Source organism: Rutidosis leptorrhynchoides, unplaced genomic scaffold, assembly GCF_046630445.1.
Source record: "Rutidosis leptorrhynchoides isolate AG116_Rl617_1_P2 unplaced genomic scaffold, CSIRO_AGI_Rlap_v1 contig113, whole genome shotgun sequence".
Classification (NCBI taxonomy): domain Eukaryota; kingdom Viridiplantae; phylum Streptophyta; class Magnoliopsida; order Asterales; family Asteraceae; genus Rutidosis; species Rutidosis leptorrhynchoides.
Window position 1 is genome coordinate 45,861 of NW_027266368.1, and position 26,173 is coordinate 72,033.

The 26,173-nt window shown below is 31.7% G+C and overlaps 2 pseudogenes; both read left to right on the forward strand.

The window, feature by feature from the left end:
* The first annotated feature begins 612 nt into the window (after window positions 1-612).
* On the forward strand, window positions 613-18,361 carry LOC139881100 (cycloartenol-C-24-methyltransferase-like; annotated as a pseudogene).
* On the forward strand, window positions 11,579-14,015 carry LOC139881095 (ACT domain-containing protein ACR12-like; annotated as a pseudogene).
* Window positions 18,362-26,173: the final 7,812 nt, after the last annotated feature.

Below are 26,173 nucleotides of genomic sequence, written 5' to 3' on the forward strand. Positions count from 1 at the left end.
ATCCCATACATGGATCGATCGATATTTAATTAACCCCTTTGTGAGCGCCAATCGAATTACTTTGATAATTTATATTTTTTAAGATTATTTAAATGGACATGTATTATTATTCACTGTATAAATAAATTTTTTTTTGAAGATTCATATAAATAAATATTAAAATATAATTTACCTTTGAAGTGATCATTGACGAAAACGTGTGAAATTTGATGAGGAATATGATAAGGTACTGAAACATTATTCTAAGGGTCTTTTTTTTTTTTTTTGGTCGTAAATTTGTATAACCATTCACAAATTAAATTAATATTATCGTTATATATTACTCCGTACAAAAACTTCTTTACAATTTACCTTGAAGAAAATCGCCAGCTTTCTCTATATATACACAGACCTATCCTAAAGACTATGCACATCATCACCATGCCTATAACACAGAGGCAATTACACAATATAATTAAACTTCCTCTTATCTCTTTAGTAAGTTATTTTAGCATATTAATATATAGTATTAGCTAGTTGCGAGTATATAATCACAAGTTTTCGTTCATTTTCTTGCATTTTTGGACTGGTTTATTCTCCAGAATTTACTACAGTTTTCTTCAGTTTGAAAGGATGTCGAGAAGTGGAGCAATGGATCTTGTCTCGGGCGTCGGTGGAGGTCTCGAGAAAACTAATGTCCTCTCTGCTGTCGAAGAGTAAGCTTTTAATTCCTTGACGAAAAGAATGCCTTTGTACATGAAATGAAAATGATATATTTCCGACACTACATAATTAGAAATAGAGTTTGATATACGTTAATTAATCGTACTATTTATTATTATCGAAAAAGAAATATTAAAATTTTAAAACGTTACTTATGATTTTCTTTTTCTTTTTTTTAGGGTTAATTACTTTTGATTTTCTAGTTTGAGATCATGTCTCGAAATTGACTTTAGGAAAAACTATTCGTCCATATATAATTAGTACAATGGAATCCAAAATCTTTCGTTTTTTTAGCCGGTAAATCACTATTATGATAGCCTGGTATATATTATTGTCTTTAATCTTGGTCTAAGCCATCGGGGAACACACTGATTAAATTTTGGAAACTACACTCTAGTCTCATATATCACTGTTTTTATTAATTAGCAAAGGAAGTTATTCCAATTAGGTTTTGTTGGTCTAATGGTTATCGGGATGATTTTATTCTAGAGGTTATGAGATTGATTTTCTAAAATTATAATTTTAATTATAAAAAGTTTTAGTTGGTAGAAGACTATCTCTTTATGTAATCCAATTTCGTTATCTCTTTATGTAGTCTAAATTTGTTGAATAAAAAAAATTATTATTAAAAAAAACGAAAAAAGAGGTATTACTCTTTTTATTTTTTGATGAATAAAATATTCTTTTTTATGAATTGATGAATAAGGTATTACTCATTCAACTATCTTAATCCGTGGATAAATCACGAGAGTTGTAAATAGGGCTAGATTTATATATATCAGTAAAAAATAATTAAAATATATAAATGCATATTATCATGTGGGCTAGAAAGAACATATTATATGTACACGGGGGACTTTTTTTTTTTATGAGTAGCAGACTGTATTTTTATGACTATGGTCTGTCGTTGTTTGAATCACTACATAAATATTTTACTGTTACGATCCAAAATTCATCATGATCGCGATCGGCGTCCTAATCTTTTCAAGCGAGATGAAGATCAACCTAATTATTATTTACGAATTCACAAGTATTAAATTATAATATAATTTAATGAATAACTTAATAAGTTTTTATATTTTTACAATTCAACTCTATCAACATGTAATTTACATCTATTCGTAAAATTATAAAAGTTTATATAACAAAAGAAAATCAAAATCTTCACGCGCTTCCTCGAGTCGCCTAAACTATGCACTGCAAGAAAAATAATATAGTATTTGGATGAGTGACAACGCACTCAGTAAGTATCAAATATAAAATATAATAATATAAATGTAGACTAATATTCAGTACATCCACATAAGTTTCAAAATCAATTAAAAGATTTTGAGAACTTTATTTATCTCGAATACGGAGTGAATATATTTATATTTTTATCAAATATCATCATAGTTCATACTTCACAAATCGAAATCCGCTTTGAAACGTGGATTTATCGATTTGAAATCCAAACCATTAAAGTGGTTTTTATCAAGTCAGAATTGAGCAAAATCGAAATGGTTTATTAATCCAGTGAAGCTCCGACATTTAACCAAGTCAGTCGGTTGGCATGTGGTACCTAGATCTTGTCTAGGTACAGTAACGATACGCCTTACCACGTCTTTTGGTTTAGGTTAGCACAAAGCATACCTTGGCCTTACCGTGGGCCCGTTCGTTACCAATGTCATTCTACCCTCAATGATAGACAGTGACGGGACCGAACAATAGATAGTCCCATATAATCGGTCTATGGCCAGAACCTACACGTGTGCCAATAAAAAGTATTTATACTTCTCTTCGATAAATCATCCCGAATCCAATCTCAAAAACCAGAATCAAAAATTAGTTTTTAAAAATTTATATGAAAGTCGCTTACACCAATAAACTCGAATTTATTTCCACGAATTATTTCTCAAGCATTTCTCAAATCATTTAGAACTCAGTTTTCATTGATTAATATAAAATTCATGGATAAAAATAGTTTAAAAGTCAATCAATTAGTGAAAACTTGAAACCTCGATTCAATAATTATATTTCACCAAACAAATAAGGAAATATCGTTTCGATTCTCAAATCGATACGCAATAATTAATTTTCACAAACAAATTCCTCAAACATACTTTCCAAGCACATTTATATATAATATATATACATACATATATATACAACCACAAACATACGGTTTATTAGAAAATCGTTATATTAGTATATAGTGTATCAGGTACTTACCTCTGCTCCAACGCAACTATCCTAAAACACTCGTGACCACATGCTCAGACTCAAGTTTGAAACCTTCTTTGCGACGCAACTCCTATGTCGAAAAACACCCCCCTCGCACGCCACTACTCGATTGCCTACTCCCGCTTTCCAACCCGAACTACGTCACCTAAAATAGTTAGAGACGTTATGACAACTTCTCTCAATCCATACCGATACCCATACATCTTTGAGATGTCATGAATGCATGAAATGCAACTTAAATGTCATGTTGAATGCACACAAATTTTTATTTAGAAACATATCACAACAAGTTTTACAACAAACTTGACCAATTTGAATTTTCAGGGTGAATATTTTTACTCAAAATAATTCTCATTTATTCACACAACAACCAATGAATAAACCAATTTTAGATACTTTCAACTTCCTTATCTGTCTAAATAGATCTTCCACGTGGTCTAATTCCATTAATTGAATTTACTATGATTTTTCAAATTCACGGAACTTGTTGGTTCTACGCAGCATGGCATACCCACATTCAAAACTCCATAAGTTAAGTTAAAGAATACCAATTGACAAAACGTTAGAAGCATGATAAAATAGACATACATAATTTTCCAACATATAACATACATGCCATATGGATGAGTTTATACAGAGCATCAACAAATCAGTAATCTAGTCAGATTGAGCTTCTATCATTCAAAAACACCTAACTCCAGTTCTAGAAGTCCAATTCACAAATCGTTTGAACCATGTTAAAATTGACACACACAGCTTTCTATACATATCATATATATGATTTTATCAGGATCGAAAACATCACGCAATACAGTGCATCAGCAGACTACCTATCTTGAATTTTACAGATAGACCTTCAGCCATTCAAAAACACATAATTTAATCTAAAAAAATCCAATTTAAGAACCGTTTGAAACACACTAAAGTACACATATAGAGCTTTCTATACATATATAATACATGCCATATAGTCGAAATTTTCATGATAAAAAAAACCCGAAATACACAGCATCAAAACATCTTGCAACAACAGTAAATTTCGAACTAGATATCTCATAAACCATTCATTGGAATTGAAATTCCTTTGGCCAGAATAAATAAGGACGTGTTGGGAACATTATATCCAAAAATCAGAACGATCAAATTTCGATTGATACTCCATTCGTCCGTTTTACGATAATTGTGCATACCAGAACTTTTTTTTTCTCTCCCGTTGTTTTCTTTTAACATTTTATGGCCCCGTTGTTTTCTTTTAACACTTTATGGCTTCCATCGAAGTGGTGATAGATTTTAGAATCTTAAAGTTTTTCAAAACTACAATTACATCCTCACGCTTTCCATAATTTATCCCACATACTTTCATGTTTAATAAATCATAATTTAGTCTTTATATCTATTTAATTTCTAATATAACATTACAACATAACATGACATATCACGAAAATATTTTAATCTAATCATGCATCTTGTTAGATGATGAATGTATGCATAACATTAAATTAAAAATTCTACGTCTAATTAATAAATAATCGGGATATAACATTTACATTATCTCATTTGTATTTCCTCGAGATGATTTTTTTTTTTAAATACAAACATAATTAGTCATATCTATAACTTCCTCATTCTTCATCTTGAAGAATGGAACCCCGCACTTCATACATTAGAGAATGATGAGAAATATCACGTATATAAGGATGGAACAAAACGATCCGGAATTGATATTTATTGCGAACTCTGCAATAGCCTAAATGAGAACATGAAATCGAATATGTTTATCAAACCTATTGAAATATGACAACAAAATTAATTTATTTTCTCAACCAAAAAAATGAATAACCATATATATTGAGTTCTATCAATAATTCATTCTAAAAAAATTATAAATTGTCAGTAATGTCCGTCTTACGGAATGGTACCGTACCTAAGTAAAATAAATACAGTCTTAGATTATATATTATATTATTTGTTTTTATTGTAAATATTGAATCGCGTGACGATATAATTTTTACAATATAGTTAGTTGTTCATGTGCCATTTAATGCATAATTCAGATATGAGAAGTACCATACTTTTTATAAAGGTGAGCAGGAAAAGAGAACAGCTCAGTACACTGACTTGGTACACTCCGGATAAGTTTTTGTTACTTAATTTTTTTTTAAATCAAATATTAAATTAATAAATATATATATATGACATGATTATAATTTATTTTAAAATGATATCAGATTAAATTTGAGTGAAATTTTACTTAGTTATAGTTTGATTAACAGTTATGACTTAATTATGGATATGAGATATATGGTTTATTGTCCTAATAATGTGTAAATTAGAAGGTTTTGATTTTCATTTATTGGATTTCAATTTTCAGGTTAACAAGTACTATGAACTTGTGACAAGCTTTTGTGAGTATGGATGGGGTGAATCTTTCCACTTTGCACCCAGGTCAACTAATACATTCATCAATTTAAATTATTAATTAACTAATACATGTTTGCCTTCTTCTTCTCTTTTCACATTTTCTGTTTCATAATACATAGATTAAATTACTTTTAAAAAAATACGTAGATTAAATATATTTTCATTTTTCTACTGAATTTTAGATTGAAAGGAGAGAGTATGCGAGAAGGTAGCAAAAGATATGAGCATTTTATTGCTTTACAACTTGGTCTCAAACCAGGACAAAAGGTTCGTCGACTCCAACTATTCTAAAATACCTAAGACTTTTATGGTTTGTATTCCAAAAAAAAAAAAAAAATCCAAGTAGTAAGCAGTTTTACGACCAAAAAGACGTGTTTGTTTTTTATATTTTCACTATGATTGAATCTCATTAAATTAATAATGTTAAGATCATTTAATTAATTAAAATTATTAAATTGCTTTGTTTATTGAGGATCAGATTATCAAATTTCTGATATATAACTATCATTAAAATTTTTTTTTTGATCTTAACTATCATTAAAATTGTATTTTGAGATTAAATAAAAATTATTAGTTTAATGAGATTATTAATTTATCAACTATTATAATAATCAATTAATTGAGGTTCGTTTGTAATAGGTTTTGGACGTAGGATGTGGAAATGGAGGCCCATTAAGAGAGATTGCTCAATTCAGGTATGTTTATCAATCAAATGGGCAGTTTGGGGAAATGCTATTTCCAAGAATGCTTTTACTATTTTCAAGAAATTGAATTAAAAAGTTTAATTATATATGAAATGTATTAAAATGATACTGTATCGTAGTAAAATGAATTTTCATTACAATCACAAATTAACCATTTTTTATTAAAAATATTTAAAATTCCTTGATAATAATGAAAACATTCGACAGTTTGGGTCCATTTCTCACTAGTAGTATGGACGTGTCCGACAAAAAAGGCCAGCAACAATTTGAGTCTCTCTCTTTTTGAATCGAATCGAATAAACTTATAACCGAATTGATCAATTGTCAAATTGGTTTCACTTGTTTCAATCGGTTTTCTTAGTTTTACGTTAAAAATTCAGTTCATTTGACAAAATAAAAAATTTAAACTAGTTTTAAATTTTAATTGATGGGTATAAAATCGGATTAATGGTTTGGGATTCAAATTCATTGCAGTTTCACATCCGTGACAGGATTAAATAACAATGAGTATCAAATCGGAAGAGGAAAGGTAACACATAGTGAATTCAACATATAATACTTAACTTTCTTTAATCTTTATGTATGAACTAAAATTTGGGATCCGTACGGGGCGTACGGATTGCAATTAGTATTTGAAAAAATAAAGAATCCATATATTATTAAATGAGTAATATATAACAAACTATATTAAATATTATGAATATAAAGAGTAAAAATATTAAATAAAGAACAGTTTTTTTTTGTCATTTTCATAGTCTTTCATCGAACATTCGAAGATGGACGTTAGAATTCAATAAAATTCACTTGTGTTGATTTATGGATCTTTTCTTTTTATCATCGGTCAATATGTATCAACTATATTTGGATGTAAGTTTTTGATTTATAAGTTTGACAATCTGTATGGATAAATCGCTATAATTAAAAAAAGATTGAGATAGTCGTAAAGCGTCAAATAAATACTATGATTTTCTTAAAAAATATTAAATTAAAAACCAAGTAAAAATTTGGTTGGTCAAGTCGATAAAGTAATCGTTTGACATTTTCTTGTTCTAGGGTAATCGAAAGGTTATTGAACATGAATCAAAATAATCGTTTAACATTTAGTTGTAATTTTTTGATTTATCTGTTAGTTTCATTTTATTTACATGTATGTTTTTACTGCATAAAAGTTATTAAACATGAACCAATTATCTTCAAAGGACAGTCGCTTAAATTAAATTTTCTATTAGAATGATAAATCTCTACATTAGATTGTTTAAATATAGATTAATGGGAGGTCAATTCTATAACTCTAGGCGAATACAGACTTGGCATCTAGGCAAAAGAAATACTATACGTGGAATTTTTGCATTTATTCACTACCTTGTAAAAATAAAAATGATAGAATATTTTCTTTAAAGCCTACGGATTCAGACTCGAGGATTTTACAGTCATCACCAATCAGAAGCTGCAATTCATATAGGAGAATATACATTTGTAGACAGCTTGATCTTTAGGTTGCTTGTTTTAGAAGTATCTAGCATCAGCTAGTGTCTACTACAATCCATTTGAGCTGTGAATATTTTGTCACAACCCTAAATCCCATGTTATGATCGGCGTCGTAATCCACTAGACCCGAGATCATGACAAGCCTCAAAATATCAAACTCTGTCCAAATATAGCCAACCACATGATTTCATTAAATAATTACATAACGACCTCTGACTAAAAACAAAGAAAAATCGGCTTTATAACATCTACGCCCACAATAGTCCTACCAGACAAAAATCGTAAGTCATACAACCAAATTCTACCAACACATAGTTTAACTAGATTAGAATTTACATTGTTAGTTTACAATCCCAAACGATTAATGTACATGGGAGATATACCAAAAAAAAAAGATCGCAAGCTCCCGGAATAAGTTCTCGAGTAGACGAGGGTTGAGTATCGAACCTAGTCCTGCAAAATCTGGAAAGAAATATATATTTTTTGGGATGAGTGGGGATCACTCAGTAAGTACCAAATACAAAATATAATAATATAAAGGTAGCCAATATTCAGTACATCCGCAGAAGTTTCAAAACCAATTAAAAGATTTTGAAAACTTTAATTATCACGAATACGGAATGAATATATTTATATTTTTTTTTAATCAAAACTCATCATAGTTTACACTTCACAAATCTAAATCTGCTTTTAAAGTGATTTTTATCAAATCAGAATTGAGCAAAATCAAAATGGTTTGTTAATCCAGTGAAACTTCGACATTTAACCAAGTCGGTCGGTTGGCACGTGGTACCTAGATCCTGTTTAGGTACACTAACGATACGCCTTACCACGTCTTTTGGTTTAGGTTAGCACAAAGTATATCTCGACCTCACCATGGGCCCGTTCGTTACAAATGTCACTCTAGCCTCAATGATAGATAATGAGGGGATCCAACAATAGACAGTCCCATACAATCAGTTTATGGTCATAACCTACACGTGTGTCAATAGAAGTATTTATACTTCCTTTCGATAAATCATCTCGAATCCAATTTCAAAAACCAGAATAAAAATTAGTTTTCAGAAATTTATATGGAAGTCGCTTACACCAATAAACTCGAATTTATTTCCACGAATTATTTTTCAAGTATTTTTCAAATCATTTAAAAATCAGTTTTCATTAATTAATATAAAATTCATGGATAAAAATGATTTAAAGTCAATCAATTAGTGAAAGCTTGAAACTTCGATTCAATAATTATATTTCACCAAATCAACCGAAAAATATCGTTTCGATTCTCAAATCGATACGCAATAATTAATTTTCACAACCAAATTCCTCAAACATACTTTCCAAACACATTTATATATAATATATATATATACAACCACAAAAATACGATTTATTAAAAAACCATTATATTATCATATAGTATATCGGGTAATTACCTCATTTGCGATGAAATTCATATTCCAAGATACAATGATGATAACATGCTCTGCACAATTTCGTAACCTATTCGATAATTAAAATTTATCAATTTCCATAAACCACTAACGTGATGCATATTTTCTACATACACCATGCACACATATATGAGCATGTCGGTCATCATTATAAGCTAAAATTTGAAGATACTCGGGTTTAAAAACCCATAACTCAAAACACTCAATTTACTCTTCATTTCCCAGTACACACTCCAAATTACTACAGAATCTCCAATTCTAAAGTTAAGACAACCTCTACAACCAGGACAATCTTAAAATAATTCCAAATTGTATCTTTATTAAAATACTTGTAAACATTTAACTCTGAAAATTAAAGAGATCAGGCGTGAGCATTATTTGACCAAATCACATTTCCCATTTTCAAAGTTTTATATCATATTGTTAATTTTAACTTATTATTGTGGATTTCTTCAAAATTACTTACATAATTATGCTATTCAAAGATCAATACACCAAATTCACAATTAACAGTGAGTATAATCTCAATCTAAACCAGGATGATAATCAACACCTATTAAATTAACTGGAAAACTACCGCCATTTCCATTCACGGCTTAATAAAAATTAATTGAGAGCAAAGTGATGTCCGAAAATTAAGTCAAAAAATTGATTAAACAATAATTTAATTCTAAATTAAGGATTAAAAAATTATGCTCAACTTACCCAAATATTTTTTCTTGTTAATATTTTTTGACTCTCCTCTTTACTTGAAAAAAACAAACGTATTTGATGCTCCATTTAATCCCAAATAACACAATACACAGCTTTTCTCATCTCTGATTTGTGAAAATCAATCTGTTCTCTCTATTTTACACCCTTTGTTTTCTTTCCACCACCAAAAAGCAAACAAAAAAATTAATTAATTTTTTTTTATTTTTTTCTTTTAGTAATGCGCTTCCACCGAGGTAAGTTTTTAAAACTTATAATTATAACCCCGCATTATCATCTAATGATGATTTCAAGTACTCTAATATCTTATAGACAATAGAGAGATTTTTTTAATTTGTCTCAATTGTAATTTTATTGTAAATTTTATTGTCAAATCAACATCCGACATATGACGTTTTATTAACGAATAGTAATTTGACACATGTATATAAGAACTTTAAGTTTAATTAGGTTTCAAGTTATAATTTTAATTCAATTATATTATTTTTTTTCCTTTTCTAATCAGGAATCAAAATATAATAAAAACATAATGATTCCTAATAAAATTCTATCAATTACTTTTTCTTAATATAATAGTTTTATTCCTAATCAATTTTCTATCCATTATTTTTTAAAAAAATCCTAATAAAATTTTAATACACTATATTTTTTTCTATTCTTTTATTAAACAATTTTTCCTAATAAATATTCATCATATTCTTTTTTCCTATTCATAATTAAAATAAATACATCTTCTTTTTTTCCTATTCAAGCGGGCATATTGGTAAAAAAATTATTCCTAATCAAATAATAATATATATTAGTTTTTTCTAAATTTCTTTATTAAACTACATTCTTCATTTAGAAATTTGAGTTTAATTAAGTTTCAAATTACAATTTTAAGTCTATGATTTTTTATATTCTAATTAGGAAATCAAAACACAATAAAAACATATCCCTAATAAAATTATAATACACTATATTTTTTTCTAATATTTTTATTTAACAATTTTGCTTAATTAAAATCCATTATATATTTTTTTTTGCTAATTAAAACGGACACAACTTCTTTTTTTCCTATTCAAACGGGCATATTGCTAAAAAAATTATTCCTAATCAAATTAAAATATATATTATTTTTTTTGAATTTTTTTATTTAAACTATTATTCCTAATAAAAATTCGCTATATTTTTTTCCTATTATTAATTAAAACGGACATATCTTATTTTTCAAACAAAATAAATTTTTAATTCTAATAGGGTTGTAAATTTTGAAATAAAATCAAAATAATTCAAATCCATATAAAGTTAAAATAATTTTCTTTTGATATAATATTTGACATAAATTTAATAATGTTTAATGCAAATAATTATTATATAATTTTTTATAATATATATTTAAACTATTTATTTTTAAAAGTACGGACGGGCCCACTGACTAGTTTCATAAATTACAATTCAATCTTTATATCTATTTAATTTTTAATATAAAATTACCAAATGTCACAATCACATTTTAATTCTAATCGTATGTCTTATTATATAATGAATATATATATACATGATATTAAACTAAAATTCTACATCTAATGAATTAATAATTCGGAATGTAACATATTTATCCAATTATTTTGTACAAACATATTTGATTCTAAGATTGAAAACAAAGCTTTATCAAAAAGATTCTTCCGGACTCTCTGAACTCGAAATAAATTCCATAATGAGTAAATTGAATTCCAAAATAGACTCATTATTTGACAGTATTTGTTTATTCCAATAAAATCATATAAAATTCAGCAATTTATTAAAATTCATCCTAAATTTCATGATATAATATAACGAAAATGTTCGATATAAGTAGAATCAAAATAAATTGCTTGCACCAACGACTTACTCAGATAGATGGAGATGCAGCTCAAGCTTGTATTGCATTAATTTAAACTATATTCAGTATCTTTGTAAAACGATGCTATACAAAGAGAAATAAGCAGCTCCAGACTATTAAGGGCATACAATTTCTGAGCATCAGTCATTTCCTTGAACCAATACCAGCTGCACGACATTTCATGCTTGTAACCATCATCACTCAAAAGTGCAAAAGAAAAGCAACAGTTAGCAAATTAAAGGCACCATTGTGATATACAATAATAACAGTGTCATCCTGAATAAGAATTCAGCCACCAAGTAAATTAATCAGAGATGGGAAGTAAAAAGAACAGATCAATGGAGTACACTAATCTTCAATCTTTCACATTGATAGACACAGCACATTTTTTGCACCCTTCATTTTTCTGACACAATGTCCTCTAATAAAAGCTCAAGTATTATTTGCATGAATACTAAAGAAGGCCACAATGATCAGAGATAGAATATCATTCAACTTGAAAAAGAGACGGCTTAAACACTACCAGAAAAAGGTCAAATGCTATCGGTTATTTAGCAGCGGTTTATAAACCGCCACAAATTACCAACAGTTCGATAGATTTAGCAGCGGTTCTTGTGAACCGAGACAAATTAGCGACAGTTTTCTTATAAACCGTTAGGAAATTGGTCCAATTACAATCGGTTTGAACAAAAACGATGGAAAATCGTTACATTGCCCAGCAGTTTTTTCTTGTCTGCAGCAAAATGTCATTTAAAAAAATTCTCACTTAGCGTATTTCTCTTGGCCACGTATGTTTTCAGTCATTCCTTGATTAAATGAAAATCAAATCTAAAAAAATTCGGGTTCTGGGATTGAGTTTTCACCGGCATCGTCGTTTGGGGTTTAATTCCAACGCCTCTCTTCGGTGAATCGCCTCTTCCCTTTCTAATATTAATTAATCGTGCATCTCCACGTTCGACTTTGGAACTAGGTTTTGAATTTTTCAATATCGTTCGAAGGTTGGATTGATTCCTGGGAGATTCTGCTGAAATCCGTCTAGTAAGTGAGTAAATCCTGTTTTGTTTAATTTCCAAAATGTTCGAAATCCGCTGGAGATTTAGAGATCGTCAAGTTTACCTCCTATTTTCCGCATCCAATTCCTCAGGTTAGCGAGATTTGTCTGTTTGTGGATTGATCAATCTATTGCAACTTGTTGGACTTTGATTTTTTCCTGTAGCTACGCATCGGTGTAGCAGCAATATGGATTTTTCTATATTTTCCTTACTTTAACTTAATTGTGGATTTTTCAATCGAACCCCGGAAAGTGTTTGATTTTATGCCTCAATGGCTAACTGAAATCTAATTATTTAGTCATTGTTTTAGTATTAGTTTTCCTGCTCATTTTGGTATGTTATCCTATTATATCGTGTCCTTTTTCTCATCTGGCTTGGTAACCCAATGACAGCTCAGTTTTGGAGATCGCCTTGGAGCTCTCATTTACATGGTAAAGTGGCTATTGTCAACTCTTATCTCGCTGATTTTAGTGCCTTTATTTATCTTGGACCTTTCTTCTCTTTTAACTTGCAAGTAGAATTAGTAATATGGCTGCCTTTGATACTTGATTGTGTAGATGAGGGCATTGAAAGATATGGGACCGGATGTCACAAAGGAGACTGTTTTTACTGAAGGATCAGTGAAACAAACAAAACTTATCATCACAAGATTGTGAGTCATAAATCCTGTCACTGCTGTGTAAATTTTCCGCCACGAATATTTCTTCATTTTTATCTTATATTATGGAGCAGGGAATAAGTCTGATCTGTTTTTGAAATTACACATGCATGTATATGAAAATAAATGATAACAGTTGCAGCAAGTATTGATGATAATTATTGTTTTTTATGTGCAATAATCTGATATTTCAAAACTTATTGTGGTTGTTCTACAGATGGACGCGAAGTGAAGATCCAGATATGCTACAAAGATTTCGACGATCTGTCATCAACAATCTTTTACAGTATCATCAAGTATGTACACTCCAATCAATTCGATTCCTAACCTAGCAGTTTTGTACATGATATATTTTATTATTAGTAATTTAACTAACCTTACCATTTATTCTTTCCAGCTTGCTTTATGTGGGAGAGGGCAGATCGATCTAGACTGATATTCTAAATTATCAAAATCCTTGCTGATACCAACTTAGATGTAGAATCAGCAGAGGTAGACACAGAGGTACTCCATTATTACTATGCTTCTGTGCCTTTATTTATGGTGGGTTGGGTGCCATACACTCTTAAATGGATTAATGTCATCATGAAAACGTTATTTTCATTTCTGCTTTTGATCAATCTTTCTTTGTCATGAATTACAGGGATTGGTAGCCAAAGATAAATTCATGTCAGCTACGACGGAGCAGCATTAAACAGTTCCGTCTCTCAGGTGTTAAACAACTGCTTGCGTTTCTACCTTTGAAGGCAGAGACAGATATTGCTAACTACTTATAATGTATATAAGTGTAGGATGTGTGTGTTTTGAGTGGATTTGCAATCACTTGTAGAGAGAATGTAATCGGTGGAAATAAATATATATATTCTTTTTAATTTTAAAAATGAACTTAGTAGCGGTTTCAAAGCAACCGCTGCTAAATATATATATATATATATATATATTTTTTTTTTTACTTTTTGACTTCACAGCGGCTTAAACCGCCACTAAATTCTAATTTAATTACCAGCGATTCTTGCCAACAGTACCACCGGTTGCGTAAAACCGCTGCTAAATATTTCGCATTGGCTCAACTTGCAGCAGTTTTGCCTTCCGCTGGTAATAAATTTCGCGACGGTTAAAACCGCTGCTAATTATATAATTCAATTGGTGGGAATTGCATGTTTTCTGGTAGTGAAATCAGCTAACTGGTTTCAAAGTCTAATAGTGTTTAATTAAATAACCCAATTAACAAAGCAAATTACCGACACCTCACAGAAAAAGGATCATGAATGTACTCACAGCTTCTAATGCATCTTTGGCAGCTGTAAAACGCCTAGTCCGCTGTTGATTCATCTTTGCTCGAGGAGTAACAGCATCTATCAGTAGTATCCATAAAGTTGAAATTAGCAAAAGTGCAAAACATATTTCATATATGCATTCCTTCTAATTAAGCACTCGCCAATAATCATGAACAGCAATTTCTGAGGCCGTACCATGACAAAGAGCCTACCAATGTAATCAAATACGCATTGAAACACTGCGTCAAAACTTTTGGGAGAGGACTGCGTCATGAGTTAATCTTAATGATTTTCTGAATATAGCTGCAAATTCTTAGAGCTAATAGCTATAAGAATTAGAAGTTAATCCTAATTCAGTATTAAATTTATGTCAAGACATTGTGTATATTTAAAAATTTCAGTTTGCACTTTGCACTATTCTTCACAATCTACTTAAATATATAGATTACACTGATGGAACGCAAGTAATAACTTGTAAAGCAAAAGGACGCACCTTCTTTTCAGCTTCCAACATGTAATGGTAATTCTTTGCCGCACGTTGTAAAGCTTTAATAGTATGATTCCTGTTCCAAAATGATGCAAACTTATATCTGACTCTACCTCAAACAAAACACACAGCATGAGGTCACAAGTAAACACAGATTTACTCCTCATATATACACATCTCTGTATCGAGAAAGAGATTGTAACTTCCAGAATCAAAATGCTTCGTTTTTAGTTAAGAGCAAAACTGGCAGCATCATAATGCCATACTATCATTTACAAGTATAATACACAAGTATACTCTGTGCAACCAGCCACAATCTCGTGTCGTTTTAATAAAATATATGTTCGTCTTTTACAATTTTTTCAGTAAAAGAATCAGCACCAAAGGCCATTTTGTAGAGAGATGCTAGTAAAGCTTTAATTTTTATTTTACTTATAAGGATCGTAGATTCATCATTTGTATTACTTTCAAATACAGCAAATGTTGCGCGAACCAACAAATTATTTCCAGAAGAATGTGTAAAAATAAATTTCAAAATATTTAATGGAAGATCGCCAAAGCCTGACCACACACACGAGGGCACGAATACATACACAGTATTTAACACAAGAAGTAATATCACAAGCCATCAGGGCTTCCCAATGGAGGAACCCCATGTCCACCAGCTCCCATCCGGAGAGTGATAGTAATTGCTGGATTAATCACTGCATGTTGACTCATGCGTATCTGCATATAGAGGTGTTTACATATAATCATTTTCCAACAGTTGATGACCAGTCAAAGGAAACAACACCAAAAGAAATAACGCAGAAGAAAATTAAGAAAGGACTTCTCGTCAAAGTCCCCAAAGCAGAATACACTTCCTAAATAAATCTTTCATTCCAAATAAAAGTTCTCATACGGCAAATAATTTTGCCCTTCAAGCAACTTTGGTTACTCACTTGCCAAAACAGATGTGGAAAGATTGTTCAAGATTGAGATAGATATAAGAGTTTGTAATCTGGAGCTAATAGCTACAAGAATTAGAAGTTAATCCTAATTCAATTAATTGACTTGTGTATAATTTAAACTACTTGTTTTCTGGCTAACAACAAAACATATTTTCCAGCAACGATTACTTACGTTTCTCTCTGCCTGCTCTCTTTACGAGCCAGCAAGCGCCACCGTCCACAACATCATGAGCCACCAACAGATATCTCTCTCCACCGTAAAATCGGCCCCCACCATCGATCCGACCTAATCCTTCGTCAGTTCGACACCAAGCAGCCATGGCTCAGCGCCGCCGTTTGGATCTCATGTTTTCAATGGGCATGGCGGCGTTAGCTTGCTTGGAGGCGTTAGATACGGATTTGATGATTTTTTTTTTTTTTTCTGAACACCGTTTTGAGAAATTCTTTTTTTGAATTTTAAAAATTCTATTTCGGGAAAATTGATCAATATTTGGTACATACATATGAAATTCAATTAGCATGGTTGAAGTTGCTGCATGTCAATTTTTGTAATTATATTTTATTTTTAAATTTTTTATCACATAACATACTGTGGTTAACTTATATTGATCCAAAAAAAAATATATAAATTAGTTTTAAATTTAAATTGATGGATATAAAATCGGATTAATGGTTTGGGATTCAAATTCATTGCAGTTTCACATCCGTGACAGGATTAAATAACACATAGTCAATTCAACATATAATACTTAACTTTCTTTAATCTTTATGTATCAATTTTAAGGTTATTTATTTAGATTTATATATTTTGTACGTTAATTCTATAATTGAATTCATGAGCAAAGTGAAAATTCTCTTGTCAGGAGCTAAATCGTATAGCCGGGAGTGGATTTCGTCAAGGTTTGACACATAAATTATGTTGTGATTATACTTAATTGGCTTATAAGTGTTGAAACATTCTAAATTAAATCAGGATAGTTGAATGCGAACAGTATAAATATTTTATTATCTCCAAATAATAGTGTACTTAATTAATTTTTGTAGGCCGATTTCATGAAGATGATTTTATGCAATTGAAGCTACTTGTCGCGAACCAGATAATGAATGTAATTTTTTTAAATAAATAAATAAATAAATTGACTCGAAATCAACTTCTCAAATTTCATTTGATTTAAATCTGAACTGATTCAAAATGCCTGAAATTACTCGTAACATCTATTTTTTTATTTCTTTTCAGTACGGATGCTACAAAGAAATTTACAGGGTGCTAAAGCCAGGGCAATGTTTTGGTGCATATGAATGGTATATGACGAATTCTTTCAATCCCGAGAGTAAAGAACACCAGAATATAAAGGTAAATTTCTAACTAATTAACTTTGTTGCATGTCATAATTTATTACTCCCTCCGTATCACGTCAAACATTATGTATTTTGATGTAAAAAGAGTATGATATTTTTTTTTAACGTTGTGATAATAAACGTGTACAGGCCGAAATCGAGATCGGGAGTGGCTTGCCGGATATTCGAACCACTAAACAATGCCTAGAGGCTCTTAAGCAAGCTGGATTTGAGGTACAATGGATTCCAAAACTTTCGGATATTAAACACAATCAATTTTTTTTTTTTTTTTTTGTATAATTATTATTATGATGATGACGTGGAAGGTTGTGTGGGAGAAAGATGTTGCCATGGACTCACCAATTCCATGGTATTCTGTCTTGGACTCTAGTCAGTTGTTCTCGTTGAGCAACTTCAGCGCAACAGGCCTAGGCCGTTTCGTTACTCGAACTACGGTAAGCTTTCTTACAAACTTCCACCGTTCCTAATTAATTATCATATTTACATAATTTTTAACGGTTAATTAAGGACATAGGTAGTATAATCTGTACTCAATCCTTTAATTTGTAATTATATTATCACTAAGTATATGTTATTTGTCGTTCTCAAAACCAATTGTTTTGCAGGTTAAGTTTCTGGAGGCTGTAGGTGTGGCTCCACGAGGAAGTGCAAGAGTTCAAAAATTCCTAGAACAAGCTGCTGATGGTTTGTTCGCTGGAGGAAAGTAAGTGATACTTGCATTTTTAATTTAGCTCACTAATTACTGGTAACTAATTATTTAATTTTAGATTGTTTGTTTTGCAACTATACCATGTATATATCATCGTACGTATAAATTAAAATCTTCTGCTTTCTTCTTTTTAAAGGGATCTTCTTATTTGTTAAAATCAGTTACATCAGTAGATGATCACACTCTTATTTCCATATATATATATATATATATATGTGTGTACTTATTTATTGTACAATATTTATTTCAGGATAGAGATATTCACGCCAATGTATTTCTTCCTCGCTCGTAAACCTGCCTCAAACTAAGAGCATGCACTATATCGATATACAATGGATCGATGAATAACCATTCAACTTCTTTTATGCATCAACAAAATAGAAGTTGAATCCACTTAAGAATATGTTTTGCTTAGCCATGAAATGTATTTTTCACATTTTATTTTATTTTCTAAATGAATGAACTGAAAAAAAAATGAAAAAAAAAAAAAAAAAGTATACCAAGTGCGATCATGATTGGAGACTGAAAATTATAGCGGAAGCTTGTTTTAGTTAAGCTAAATGTAAGAGATAACTTTGTTAGTTACAGACATCCATTAAAAAAAATATGAATGAATTTATGAATGAATGGAAATAAAATTTTTGATGAATGCAATCGCAAAACTTAAAATAAAAAAAAGAAAAAAAGAAAAAACTTCGTCCAGTAAAATTAAACTTCTAAATCCAAAACATAATAAAGCATTTTGTCCTGTATAAATAAACTTCTAGATTAACCAAAGCTAGTACAATTCAGCGGAGAGAATGGTAAATTCTTCTAGTTCATCCACGTAGTCGTCGTCGTTATCGTCCTCATCATCACCGCTAAAACCACTTACACGCAAGTGTACATGTCGCTTCAAGTAGTAATGGGATTATGACGTCTGATTATCGATCTTAAAAAATCGTGAAGAATTTAAATCAAGTACTAGTGTCGAAATTCGATTTATTGTCCAGACAAATTTTAGTAGTGGATTGTTGTATTAAAACTAAGAACATAAAATAGCACGCAATATTGAAGTTGAGACAATAAATGATTGAATATCTAGGGTCTTGCGAACATGATTAACTATCAATTCCTATCACTCGATTCCCAAATTTACTACACAATACCCATAATTATTCATAAGTGTCTTCCGACCTTTGATTATGTCCCTAATTAGAATTAAACAACCATATATGTCGAATGTGTACGAATTAACCCTAATTGCATTAAATTCTCAATTCGTGTCAAGAGTAGGTTAATTGATCAACTAGCTATATTCCTACTTTTGTCGACAAATCAAACATAAAGTCAATCAATTATTTGTTAAATAAGTTCTAATCTCAATCTCACTATTCTTAAATTTTGATTAAGATAATCAATCAATCAATTTGGTAATCAAACAAATTAAAGCATTGAGAACAATTTAACAAAAATAAATTCATGAATCGATTAATAGGAAAAGACGTCAATCTCAAAACATATTGAATTGCAAACGCTTCATCAACCCTAGATTAAGGGATTAGTTCATGGTGTAGAAGAGATTACAAAATTCAAAGTTTGGAGACATGATAATAAACAACAAAGAAAATAACATAAGTTGAATCTTCGCCGTTGCTCATATTTTCGCGATCTCCTTACTCTAAGAATTGTATTCTTCAATCTCCAGATCTCAATTAATGAATAGGATTTCTAATATTTATAGTACAAGGGTTTGAAGTCTAAGAATCGAGTTTCCTATTTGAATTGGCCTTTTTTTTCCGTCGATCTCACGCCTTAGGCATCAACCTGACACTCTGGACGTCGCCTTACTGTGCTCCCACGCCTTAGGCGTGAATCCAACACCTAAGGCGTCGGGAACTGCATCCTTCGTCCAGTTTTCGTATTTTCGTCATTACTTGAGCTCCCAATATCCAAAAGACCTGATTCTTGATGCTTTGGAAAGCTAAGACATCAAGTTACAACTTTTATGTTGAACACGTTTTCTCTTTCGCACCGGATGATGTCCAAAAATCACGATGAAGTCAGAATATTTGCATAAACTCCTATCAAAACATCAAATAATATCCTAATTCCTGCATTTGCATCACAAAAATAATACCAAAATAAAATCCAAAAAATAAAGAAAATTAACTAAATGATGAGAAAATCGAAAAAAAATTATAACATTTTTGGGCGTTATCAATCCTCATCAGAGATCTCATCGAAAGACTCGTGAACATCATTCATAATCACGCTTCCCAACAATAGCAATGGGTTATGAAATGACTGATTTGTCGGGTACGCTACTTTTGTGTACAGTAGCAAGCGGAGGTGAACATCAATGAGTCGGACCGGCAATGGCATTGCCAGTCTTACTAATCCGTATTTAGGGAAGTTAATTATGATGTTATGACCGGCAATGCCATTGCCGGTCTTGAATCAAAACAAAAAACACTACACAATACATAATAGAAAGAGCAAAAGGGAAAAAAAAGAAGAAGCTTTGACCGGCAATGGTATTGCCTGTTCAAGGCTTTGACCGGCATTCCCATTGCAGGTTCAAGGTTTTTTTTGTTAATCACCGTCATTAGGGGAGTATGACCGGCAATGAAAAATCCGATCATACCACAAATATTCACCCGTTTTATAAATCTTGTACAAATGTTCACGTTTATTTTGAACATAATACATTTATAATTTTCCGCTGATTTGTCACTTGGAAAATCATTATTCTTCATCTTCTTTATCCTTTTTTGGTTTTCATGAGTGAGGTTGAGATCGATGTAATCTCTCTCTTAGAGCTATGCCTCTTATCCTGTTTCAATGCAAGCAATTAAAATTATCAAGAAGAAGAATAACAAAAATGTTACCTACAATATGAAAGTATAGAAAAATGGATTTTTCTTTTTTATATAAAGGAGGTAGCAATATTATTAATGTTTAAATGGTTAAATTTGTTTATGTCAATTGAGATAGTTTTCGGATGAGAGATATGTCCTCCAAATTAGGTAAAAATCGTAGGTGTTATCGAAAACATCGTCCACAATCAAACTATCGGGACAAATTACAAAAAATTCGAAGAAAAAATTATGTGCAAGTTAGGTTGGATACATGTCATCCACTAAATAGGAAAAAAATTAGACTTTAATGCTCATTAAAAGTGTATGAAGTGAAATGTCAAAACTATCAATTTATCCGCTTGTATGACCATATCTGAACTCCAATCGAAGATGGTAAAAGTTTTCCCGCTGTGAAACAAAATATAAGTTCGCAGCTCTATACCAACACACGCCTCGATGCATGGTTACAAAGATTAAATCGCCACATATAGGAACAGCATCTTCAATGTCATCAAAGTCTCGAAAATGTTCATATACCGAACACCCAAATAAACCACCTTGGCTTGCAGATTAATAGACAACAAGTATAGACTAGCAAAGCTTAAGCACAAGATAATTGCAAAGTTCGTCATTATTCTCAAAAAAGTTGTAAAAGTACCTTTGTCCGAAGGTGAGAACTAACGATAACCCTCCTTATGAATGAAGATAGAATGAGTACCATGGCAAAGGAGTAATCAAGAGCTCTAAACCGGCAGTTTAGGAAGAGATTTATCAATAACTTTTATGGATTCTTCAACTTCAAGAGCGAAATCCATACCCAATCGTAATCCTACTGATGCAAGCTCTTCCGGAATGGGTTGCAGCTTGTTTTCCTTGCAGTTCTCTACAGTCAGACCATTTAAATCATCTACCACCTACGTCTTGCACACACTTTTCACAGCCCTGTTGGAACGCCTATGAGTGGCGAGGGCGTTATTGACAGATTTCTTTGATTTCTTAGGTGCCAAGATAAAATTTGAATTGGTAAAGGTAACTGGGGCAGTGACCAAATCTGAACTAACGATTTGAAATGGAGCTTTTGTTGCCAAAGAAACCACATCAGAATCACCACCAGAATTGGTTCCAATCTTCTCGACATTTTGGATTAAAGCCATCTCTAAATCTTCTTGATTCTCGGAATGTGCCCCTGATTGATTTCTTTGAGATTCTTCATGCGCAACCGTTGAAATTTGGATTAAAGGTAGCTCTGGATCATCATGATTCTCAATTAAGTGCTCCGTTTGATTTCCTAGATATCATGGAAAAACAGCTCCTTACGGAAGAATATCTTGTGAAGGCTGCATTTCCGGAACTATTGTGCTTGTACTCTTACTTGGAAGATCACCCAAATCATTACCAGATTCTTCAAAACCTGCAGTTCTTCCAGCATGAATGAATGTACATGGTAATTAAATTTCAAAGCATAGGAATTCCTAGTAAATGCAATATATGAAGATTGGGAACGACAAATTAGTTGATTCTCCTTGAAAGTTCAATGAGTAAAGTCTAGTTTGCCAAGAGTAAGACGGAAACAGACTAAAAATAAAACATTTCAAAGCAGGACTGTCCAATTAACCTGACCAAACTGACAAACCGCTTCGGTTCACCTTAATATTGTGAAAAATGTTACTAGCTTCCTGCGCTTTAGATTTGGCGTTGTGTATGAAAATGAATATGTAGGCTTTATGCCCTGTAGTTTCACCCCCTTTACCGAAAATGGAGTTGTGACATCCTTAAGCAATGTACAATCCTAAAATTATTTACTTTAAATGGTTGTCGCATGATATATGAATATTGATGTATACCAATAATGGACTTGTCTCTCAATTCCTACCTGCCTTAGGTCAGAGGCAAAAGGCTCCCAGTTTCCCACGATTAAACTTGGGAGATTTGTGATTTAGGAATAAAGTAAATGATGGCGTCTGGAGTGGTGGTTTTGTGGGAACTTGATTGGAGAAACGAAAAACAAGCGAAACTGGGAAAACTGTTTTTTGGGTAGAAAATAAGGTCGACTTTGGTGGTCGATTACGGGCTCAATACTGATCAGAAAAAGGTCAAGCTTGGTGTAAAATTGAAGAGAAAGATATCTTCTTTCCAACAAGCTCAAAACGAGAATTTCCTAATGTGTAGTTTGTGTTTTATGCGCGTTGCATTTTGGCATGCAGAACATAACGGCTGTTTTGGTGCAAATTCTGGACGACGATAACGGGTTCAATTAGAATCGGAATTGAACGAAACCCAAAGATAAAACTGTACCTTAAGATGTCTAGTTTTATGTGGTTTTGGAATCACTCAAATAAGAATTAAATTGAAAGAGAAATCAACGTTTTGTGTGGCGAGGTCAAACTGGACTGACAGAAAATGTGACGATTTTCAAATTTAATCGACAAACTTAGACGATTTTCAGATTTAATCGACAAACTTAGAATATTTTTGGGAAAACATACAAACTCAGATTCCTTTTGAGTCGTTTCACAACTAGGTTTTACTATCCGCGTTTTGTCTTTTCAAAAATCTGTCTTCCCTTTATTTCCCTCAACAATATATAAGGCTTTGAGAAAGTTGAATAATTCTCAACTCTTCTAATTCTCAAAGCAGTTATAAAGTTAAATGCTAGCCTTTAATAAACTAACAGATGATAAATAGTTCAAAAGGAAAATCAAAAGGCCCTAGCTTAACACAATATTCGGCCTAAACACCATAAAACTGAAATGAAATTAAACCATGGTTCAAATCATCAATTATAAGGGATTAATTGGAAAATCAAATCGGGTGGGATTAAATCCAGCAATTCATCGTCTAATTGATTAATCAAACCGAGCTCATGAATGCTAAGGGAGACTCCATCTTTGATCTTTCCGATTCTCCATTCTAAGTCCTCTTTCTTTTTTTGCTTTGTGGTTGTTTCCTTGCACGGCAAGCGTAGGAATTTCTTCTTGATAATTTGCTTCCTTGACAAGAGAAATGGGAAGTACGACCCAAATTGTCTCTTAGAGGATATGGTCCTCCATCAGTAATGCTTGCAAAGGAACATAATACTTCTTGATCAGTCTTTGTAATGCTCATCGGCCACTAGAATTGGATAAGACAAGAATTACGAAAGTGATCTTATAATAACAAATCCATATCATGCAAAATGAATCACATTATTCTTTTAGCATTTCATGCGCAAAATTACATCATTTCATGCATCAAAATTACATCAAGGTTTTCTTGTTCCAAGAATTACATAACAAATTGTTATCCCTAAGAATAAAAAGGGGTGATATATCGTTTCTAATTTTCCATGTTAGACTAGAACGAATTAATGTCAGACCATTCTATTCACTGACCGTCGTCCAACACACCAACAAGGCACTTCTCTTGTAAGAATTCCGCAATTACCCAGGCATGGTATTTATCTGAAAAGCACTGTTAAAGAAGACAGCTGCATAAGAAATTGAGGGGTCAGTGATGCATGTGAACTTAAAGGGCAAGAAATCGAGTCGAATATATGGAAAACATACTTTAAAGGATACTGATTAATGATGTACAATCTTTTCCTACGCCCTTCATAAGCAAATCGACACCTGCAAAAAGGATGCGCCAAAATTATCAGAAAACATTATGACATCTCTATGCTATATATTAAAGTCTAATTGACGAACATTACAAAGTTCAGACAACACTTAGAAAACAAACCTGCATAATATCTAAACCAAACCAACTCAAGTCAGATACCAAATCAAACACATTCGCTACATGTTAATGCAAGATGTCCTAATTTTTATTTTTTTTGTAACTTAGATTGAAGGGCTTATCACATCAATGTAAATAAAACTGACCTAGCAAGCAGAGTCTATGTAATCGCAAGTCACGATTCTTTTAATCTTCTCATAGAAGCTATCAGGTCTCCAAGTATCAGTAAAGAATGGTATGGACACGGTCTCTCCATATCACAGGACAGTCCTAACCTCTAGGATTCTTCTTCTTTGCGAGTCAGTAAAATGGGGATGCATGAGGAGTCGGTCTAGTGGGGATGCATGATATGAAAAGTGAAGAATGGAGAAGAGCTGATGTATGGAAGAATTATCATCATCTCCGGGAGCAAGTTTCTTGTTTTTTTTTTTAATTGTAATAGCTAGTCTCTTTTCTTCATTGTTATTTCTGCTACATAGGTACTTTCTCAATTGTATTTGAGGATATCCTCCTCCGATAGTTCGCTTTCAAAGACGCTCTCCCCACACGTACGGTTCCCATGTGGTTTCATCCGGTCGGTGCAGGGATAGCTTGACATTAGCGAACTCGACACCTAATTATTTAATTAATAAAATTTTAACCTTTTATCAAAAAGAAAAATAGGTTGGTAGCCATCTTAAGTCAGTAAGTTTATTGTGATGGTAAATGATTTTTGATGGCCATATAGAAGTACATGGTGTCTGGATTGTGTTAGTTCCTCGGAAATTTTAGTCAATTCATGGAGTGTATAAGACCAAATGAAGGATGCAATTGACGGAAAAATAATGTAATTGTCAGAATCATTCCTGTCTTTGATAGAAATGTTGAAGTCAGGATACAATCCAATGCAGTTGACGGAATATCCCATTTCCTTGTCGGAAACGACGAGTTCAAATGGCAAATCTAATGCAATTGACGGAAACCTTGTCTCTAGCTAACGGAAACATTGGAGCAAGCGTTAAAACAATGCAATTGACGGATGGTTAAAGTTTATGACGGAAACGTTAAAGGCTTTAACGCATACAAAGCAGTTGACGGATCAATCAATGGTTTTGACGGAATAAAGAATCTGAAAAATGTAAGTTGGTCTGAATCATGTTTAGTTTGAAAATCTATTGAGGATGAAGAAGGTAGAGCTCCATAATCTGACTTGGGGCTCATACAAAATTGATACATATAATCTGCTTCACGGGTACACCAGACTGCTTGAAGTTGAAGATTGTGTTGCTTCCTCTGAGAAAAGTTGGATCCCGAATCCTGAAAAGTGATGAAACTCTAAAATATCCTAATCTCCATTGATTATACTGCATGTCCAATCAGGCTGTGTGAGCAGCTCAAGGATAAAAACCAGCTTTGTCGTGATATCATTTCTGGTCTAACAAGTTGTAGTACTAGGTTTTCTTTCTCTCACTCTCGCTACTGCTCTACTGCTTCCTCTTTTGGCACTGTAACTAATTGCCATCCCATACTTGCTGTATGTGTTCTGCTTTTGTCCTTGATGTCATTATTTGTTGTACATTGATC